Consider the following 8,081-nt stretch of genomic DNA (forward strand, 5'->3'; position numbering starts at 1 on the left):
TGGCTCTCTCTCTTTAAAAAATCAGGACCAAAGAAGTAACAGCCATATAGTTACTACTTGCAACAGTGTATAGGAGGTTCTAGCAAGTGGAACAGAGCAAGAAAAAGAAATAAAAGAGATACAGATTAGAAATGAACAAAAAAATGGGCCAGTGTTGTGCAGCAGGTTAAGCTGCAACCTGCGCCAGTTCAAGTCCTGGCTGCTCCACTTCCAATCCAGCTCCCCACTAATGAGCCTGAGAAAGCAGCAGATGATGGCTCAAGTGCTTGGGCCCCTTCCACCCAGATGGAGTTCCTGGCTTCTGGCTCCCGCTTGGCCCAGTCCTTGCTGTTGCAGGCATTTGGAGAGTGAACCAGCAGATGGAAGGTCTTTCTCTCTCTCCCTCCATCCCTCCCTCTGCCATTTTGACATTCAAAGAAATATTTAAAAGAAAAACCAGCAGTTTCAATCTTCTACATGAATACAAAAGAGAAAAGCATAAAAATATTCACATCAGCAGCCTGTGAACTAGCCAAACAAACAAACAAACAAAAAAAAATGGGAGAACACATATGCTTAATGACAGGAGAATGGGTACAAAAATTATGGAATACTGTACAGAACTAGAAGTAAACACACTGTTACCGTCAACATGGATGTGTCTTAAGTATATAATCACTGAAAAAATCATAGAAGACTATAAAATAAAATGCCCATTTTGTAAATCTCAAAGCTAAAATTAAACACTACTACATCACTTAGGAATAAATAATGCAAGAGAAACTATTTTTAAGCAAAAAAGAAACATGAGTAAGAATTCAGGACTCCTTACCCCTGGGAGGTGGGGAGCAGGGATGCGTTCACAGCAGAAGGGCACAGAGGAATGTTGATGTCTGAAGCTGGGGCGTGGAGAGCTCACAGCTGTTCATTCTGTGCATGCTATCTTGCAACATCCAATACTAAATCTGAGGAGCTAAGTTTTCTACTTTCAGAGATGCCTCATTTCCTCCACAATCATTTCTAAGCAGAATCTCTGGAGTTGAAATCAGTTCCAACTCACTGTCTCTGTACTATGGCTTCTTTTCTGGAATGTCACATAGTTAAGTATGCTCTCTTCCCCTTACATGAACGCACCTGCTATGGGTTGAATAGGACTGACCTCCCCAAAACTCATGTAGATGTTTAAGCTCTGATGCTATAATGTTAATGGCTGACGGATTAAGAACAGATATTCAATCTAATCATGGCATCTGAAAGGTGATTCTTGTGGGAAGTCTTCGGTCATTGAAGATGTGCCCTTGGAGGGTTATTATTTGAGTTCGAGTTCAGCATAGGTGCTCTCTCTGCTTCCTGGCTCACCATGACATCATTCCTCTGCACTGGGCATGACCCGCTTCCACCCATGCCAGGCTAGGGGGCCACCTGATTCTGAACTGTGACCTCCAAACTGTGAGTGGAAATAAACCTTTCTCTCTCAAAGAAGCTCTTCTCGGGCATTTTCGTTAAAGTAATGAAAAGCAGACTAATATAGCACCCTTCAGATACAAAATACAAGACTCCAGTTTCATTCTTCTAACCTAAAAGCTTTTTCGGGGGAGCCAGTGCTGTGATGTAGTGCTGGCATCCCATATGGGTGCTGGTTCAAGTCCCAGCTGCTCTTCTTCCAATCCAGCTCTCTGCTAATGTTCCTGGGCAAGCACTGGAAGATGGCCCAAGTGCTGGAGCCCCTGCCATCCCATGGGAGATCTGGAAAAAGTGTCTGGCTTCAGCCTGGCCCAGACCCAGCTGTTGTGGCCATCTGGGGTAATGAACCAGTGGGTGGAAGCGTACTCTCTCTCTCTTCTCTCTCTGTATCTCTGCCTTTCAAATAAAATAAAATAAAATAAAATAATAAATTAATTAAAAAATTTTTTTTCTGAGACCAGGTTGTGGCATAGCATGCCTGAGATGCTGGCACCGCATATGGGAACCTGTTCATACCCCAGCTGCTCCACTTGATCAGTTCCCTGCAAATGTGCCTGGGAAAACAATGGAAGATGGTTCAAGTACTTGGGCCCCTGCCACTCATGTAGGAAACATGGAAGAAGCTCTTGACTCCTGGCTTCAGCCTGGTCCAGTCCCGGCTGTTGTGGCCATTTTGGGAGTAAGCCAGAGGATGAAAGATCTCCTTCTCTAACTCTTTAAGATAAATAAATAAAGCTTAAAAAAACTTTCTTAAAAAATTCCTACGTGAAATGGTTTCCCATTTCACACAAATGTAGCAGCCTCTCCTCAGGACATCTGCCAGTCCTTCACTGCTGCTGTGAAACATGGCAGACCCAAGGGAACAAAAGGCGCCCAGTAGACTGAAAAAAGCAATACTGGCAGCCCCGCTCCACGAAATATGCTGAGGGCAGAGGGGGTGCTGCAGGGGAAGGTGAGGACACATGAGTGTGTGTGGGGCAAGTGCTGTGAGTCGGGAACTGGAAACTGAAGACAACAGGGGACACAGCCAGTCACAGCCTGCTTGGGGGTGTGGCTAATTCAATTTTGTCACACAGGGACACAGAGTCTCAGACAGCAGGATGGGCACAGAGACTCAGAAATGCCAAAAGAAAGGCACAACTAGAAGTCTTGAGCTTTTGCTAACTTTCAGAAATATATCTAAAACCTGCCATGAAGAGATCAAAATCTAGGGCAGAGATAAAAAGATCTCGCTTCTTTATGAATCAGTACTGGGTGAAGAGAGAAAAAACAAAAAGCAAAGACTGGGGCCTCAAGTGCTGTGGCACTCAGGGACAGCACTTGGGCCACACCCTGCCAGGGTGTCTGCAGACCGGGCCTGCAACACGGAGGTGTGCTTGGCAGCTGCAGTGCTGGGTGAGCGCTGTCTCCTTGCCTAGAACCCAAGACTTCAGGGACTGTGAAGAGCACCTGAGACTTCTGTAACAGACGTGGGCCAGCACACACAACGCCATTCAATACTGTAACAAGGGACCCTACGTAGTTTAAAGATCAAAACACAGGGGGGAAAAGCCACGCTGCATCACAGAAAGGTGAAGGCAGGGTGGGCGTGATGCTGCCAGAAGTGGGGGCTGCTTACAAAGCATTCTGTGCTCACAGCAACCGGCAAGCGCCAAAGGCAGGAACCAAGGGGCACTGAGGACAGAGGGACGGTGCCTTCCGGAGCCTGCTAATGCAGCCTAAGCCTGGGCGAGATCTGTGGGGAAATCTCATCACTCTTGGTCCAGGCCAAGTCTACCACAGCTTTTAGGCCTTGGGGCTGCTACCAAGCGTATTCTCCCCCTCCACACTTGTGCTATTGACTTTAAGATCAACTCACAACAAAGTCTACCTGTGCCTTGATGTTGTAGCTTGTCAAGACAATTTTGAATCTCAGATGAGTACCTCTGGCACTTGTTATCTCATACTTAACTGCATGGCACCTGCACATCTGATAAGCAGATGTCTCTAATTACTCATTCCACCACAAGGAATGTGTTGGCCATGCTATGCTCTAGTTAAGATAAAATACTTGGAGGTGTAAATAAATCACATAGATTATCATAGACTCAGAACTTTCTGGAATATATCTCAAGATATAAAAAAAATGTTCTTCACTGAGATATCGCAGGATAGGAAATAAAGCATAAAGATGCAATTCTGTTATTTTTCCTTATGGGCTTAAGTGACATTTATTTACAAAGGCTTGGGTTTTAAGGAATTAACTCCTGATCCTGACAGCTAGCACTGCCCTAAAAATGAAAACACCAAGCCACCCGGTGTCTTAATTAGTGACAAGAAGAGGCAAGTCCTTTGTGAAGCTCAAAGCATTTACATTTCTGCCTTTGGGGCACACTTTCCATTCTCCACAGGCTCACAGAATTATTTAAAATTCTTTAGAAACTGTGTCTGCGAGTCCCTTAAGGGCCCCCAGACAGCCTTCCAAGTGTGAGACTTGAATTAATTCAAAGAGGCTTCATGCTTTCTCCCTATCTCATCTATCTTGGGACAGATCTGGGGCTCACAACCGTTTTCTTGCAGCTACCCAGGTCAAAAGGGTCCCTCCCACGACAGGATTTAGTAAGAGCACAGGACTGGGAGGCCCTCCCCTGTTTTTGGACATTACATCACCCCTAAGCTGGGGCTCGACCCACTCTCTTTAAGTAGGATGGTTAATATTTTAAAAATTGGCATTAGCATCTGTGGTGAATTTCAGCCCAAGACTGAGCTTTTTAAAAGAAATGTCGACTCTGCATGACTCCTGCTTCCCTGGGAGTCTCCCTCTCACTGCAGGTTGGCTAGCTTGCAGATGCTCCCCCTAGCCACTCGGGACTCCCTAGACAACTCGCCAGCCCTCAGCACGCTGAACTCCCACCACCATCTATCTGCCAAGGAGCCTCACGTGTCTGCAGGGTCTACCTGAGTCCCCCATTTCAGGGATGTGTTCCCGATGGCCTCCCAGACACGAAGGAGGGTCATCAACACTTCCACACACAACACGGCATCTTCGTCCTGGGCCTGGCTCTCTCCCGGATCGCAGAGGGTGGGATCCATCTTCCACCTTTCCCTCTCCCTGGCAGCTTACCTGCAGGTAAGTCTCTCCAGGCTCCGGCCCCTGCTGCTCCCAGCCCCCTCCCTTCACTTAAGGCCTGCCACAGGCTAAGGAAGACCACAAATCCAAATGTGGAATCCAGGAGAGCTGTTTGCCAAGGATTGATGAGAAAATGGGTGGGGGCAGAGTTGTGTGAGCACCAGTGGCCAGGAGGAGGAGTGATAGCAACGCCCAGTGTAGACAATGCCCAGCAAAATCCCCCCAGGGCAGGGCCAGGCTGGCAGAAGAGCTGGAACAAACAGTGGGGTGTGTGTGTGTGTGTGTGCGCGTGTGTGTTTGTGTGTGTGTGTGTAGACTTCTGGAGAGCAGGCAGAGAGTGCTCCAGATGAGCCTGGCTCCGGGGCCAAGGGCTGCTTCTCGGGACAGCTCCTGCAAAATGTCATCAAACCCAAGAGGGCGACTGGGCCGGGTCTGTTTGCTGTGCGCCGCGGCCGGCCCTTCTTCTTCAGGACGCCTCGGCAGCTCTCTGAAGCTATGCCCTTCTCTCAGACCCGAGTCTCACACCTCTCTCATCTGTCTTCCTCCCTGAGACCATGCTGGTTCTCCAGAAATAAAAATGTCATGACATCACTTGCCTGCCTAGAAAACCTTACACAGCATCCCACCCCATCTCACTCCTTCAGGACACAGTCCCATCTCCTGTTTGGGATCCTCGGTGCCTTTCCCTTCCGGCCCCTCTCCCTGCAGCTCCAGCCCCACGCCTTCTGGACAAATGCCCAGGTCTCTGGCTAACCTCAGTCCCCTACGAGTGAAATGCTGTGGGTTCTGAGATGCTGTCTCACATGGTCATGGCTGTTTCCTGGCTCCCAAGAACAGTGACTGGTATATATAACAGAAAGTCATAAATACTTCCTGACCCAAGGACCTCTGTCCTGAAGATGTCCTCAATAAATGATTTTTAATAAAATAGATAAGAACTGCTGAGAGAGAGCTGGCAAACTGCCCCTTGTGTGTATTTCTCCAAGACCTGGTCCCTCAAGTACCGCTGCTCCTTCAGCCCCGGGCAAGCTGAGCTGGGCTCTCCCCAGGGCCCTGCCGCAACAGCCCTCATGCACAAAGCAATTATGAAATTCCTCATCATTCCCAAACCTCTAAATCAGCAGCCAGGGGTGGGTTAGGCTATTATTTGAAGAGGGAAGTGTTTCTATGTTATCAGCCAAGGCTATAAAATTCCCAGAGCAATTCTTTGCAGGCTGATAGAGAAGGAACTAACGAATACTTTATTGATGCCATCTAAGTAACAGAAACTGATCACATGAAGACTCATGCAGATTAGGTATCCAGACACTCATCCATTATGCTGCCACTGACAATAACAGTTACATAAAATCAAGTCACCAAAAGAAATTATTGACCAAACTAATGAATGCATCTGGAGTTATAATCAGAAAAGTAGTTATAAATAAACGTGGTCTGGGTTTTATTTTTCTGAACTGTTCATTCCTTCATTTACTTTCTTTCCGTTTTGGGTTTTTGTGTTTTTTGGTGTTTTTTTTTTTTTTTTTTTTTTTCTAGTCAAGGATCTAGGTGCTAGGATTCAAAGATGACTACAGTTTCCCCTGGTACCAGGCAGGAACACTCTGAGGGGAAACTCCCCCCTAGTATAAGATTATATAATCAAGGTTCTAAGAGAAGAGAAGAATATACTTCCCAATGTATAAGTAGACAGCAAACAGTACAATGTTCATAGCTATAGCTAAGTTAATGTTGGGTATCTCTCATTTTAATTTTTTTTTTAAAGATTTACTTTATTTCAGGGCCAGCACTGACGTAGTGGGCAAAACTCCCAGCTGCAGTACCGGCATCCCATGTGGGTGCTGGTTCGAGTTCCGGCTGCTCCACTTCTGATCCAGCTCTCTGCTATGGCCTGGGAAAGCAACAGAAGATGACCCAAGTTCCTGGGCTCCTGCACCCAAGTGGGAGACCCAGAGGAGGCTCCTGGCTCCTGGCTTGGGATTGGCACAGCTCTGGCCGTTGCGACCAATTGGGGAGTAAACCAACAGATGGAAGACCTCTCTGCATCTCCTCCTCTCTCTGTGTAACTCTGACTTTCAAAGAAATACAATTTATTTTATTTAAAATTTACTTAAAAAACATTTACTTTATTTATTTGAAAGGCAGAGTGAGACAGACAAAGAGGTCTTCCATGCATTGGTTCATTCCCAGCTGGTCGCAACGGCCAGAGCTGTGCCGATCCCAAGCCAGGAGCCAGGAGCCTCCTCTGGGTCTCCCAAGTGGGTGCAGGAGCCCAAGAACTTGGGTCATCTTCAGCTGCTTTCTCAGCACATTAGCAGAGAGCTGGATAGGAAATGGAGCACCTGGATCTTGAATTGGTGCCCATATGGGATGCTGGCATCACAGTCAGCAGCTTTACCCACTATACCACAGTGCCCCCTCATTTTAATTTAAAAATCTTTTAGAATTACAAAGCATCATTGGAATCTAAATCTTAAAATGAAGGAATATTGAGACAGCATCATATATTAGCAGTCATCAAAAAGTTAATGGAAAATATGTATTATGAAAAAGCTATGCAGGGGCTGGCGCTGTGGTGTAGCAGGTAAAGCCGCTGCCTGCTGTGCCAGCGTCCCATATGGGTGCCAGTTTGAGCCCAGCTGCTCCACTTCCGATCTAGCTCTCTGCTATGGCCTGCGAAAGCAGAAGATGGCCCAAGTCCTTGGACCCCTGCGCCTACGTGGGAGACCCAGAGGAAGCTCCTGGCTCCTGGCTTCGGATCGGTGCAGCTCTGGCCATCGTGGCCAACTGGGGAGTGAACTAGCGGAGGGAAGACCTCTCTCCTCACTCCTCTCTCTCTCTCTCTCTTTCTCTCTCTCTCTCTGCCTCTCCTCTCTCTATGTAACTCTGACTTTCAAATAAATAGGTGAATCTTAAAAAAAAGAAAAAACTATGCATGGATTTCAAATTGTTTTGCACCAAAATAAACTGATATTTTAACTCCATTTTTCCGTGAACTTTGAAGTACCCCGTAGATACCAATAACACTTATAAAATATGGTATTGGGGGCTGGCGCTGTGGTGCAGCAGGTTAGGCTGCCACCTTCAATACCAGCAACCCATATGAGCACTGGTTCAAGTCATAGCTGCTCCACTTCTGATCCAGCTCCCTGCTAATGCATCTGGGAAAGCAGCAGAAGATGGCCCATGTACTTGGGACTCTGCACCATGTGGGGGACTGGGAAGAAGCTCTTTGTTTCTGATCAGCCCAGTTCCAGCCATTATTGCCATCTGGGGACTGAACCAGCAGATGGAAGATTCTCGTCTCATAAATTAAATAAATGTTAAAAACATATATGGCATTGTAATTCAGTTTTATGAACAACGCAAAAATTCAGATCAAGAGAAAAAATATTCAGAAGCAAAGGCTTTTTTGAATCAGGACAGGCTTGACTGCCTGTTCTACCACATAACTTGCTGCTTTATCTGGAAAATGAAGACACAGTGCCTTCCTCCTGTGAGGCTGATGAGGACCAACTGGCAGGTTCCTTGG

The 8,081-nt window shown here is 46.7% G+C and overlaps 1 protein-coding gene across 1 annotated transcript in view; it reads right to left on the reverse strand.

The window, feature by feature from the left end:
• MIPEP (mitochondrial intermediate peptidase) overlaps nucleotides 1–8,081 on the reverse strand; it is a 172,125-nt gene that overhangs the window by 93,447 nt on the left and 70,597 nt on the right. The window lies entirely within an intron of this gene.

The sequence above is a fragment of the Oryctolagus cuniculus genome, chromosome 9, assembly GCF_964237555.1.
Source record: "Oryctolagus cuniculus chromosome 9, mOryCun1.1, whole genome shotgun sequence".
Lineage (NCBI taxonomy): Eukaryota > Metazoa > Chordata > Mammalia > Lagomorpha > Leporidae > Oryctolagus > Oryctolagus cuniculus.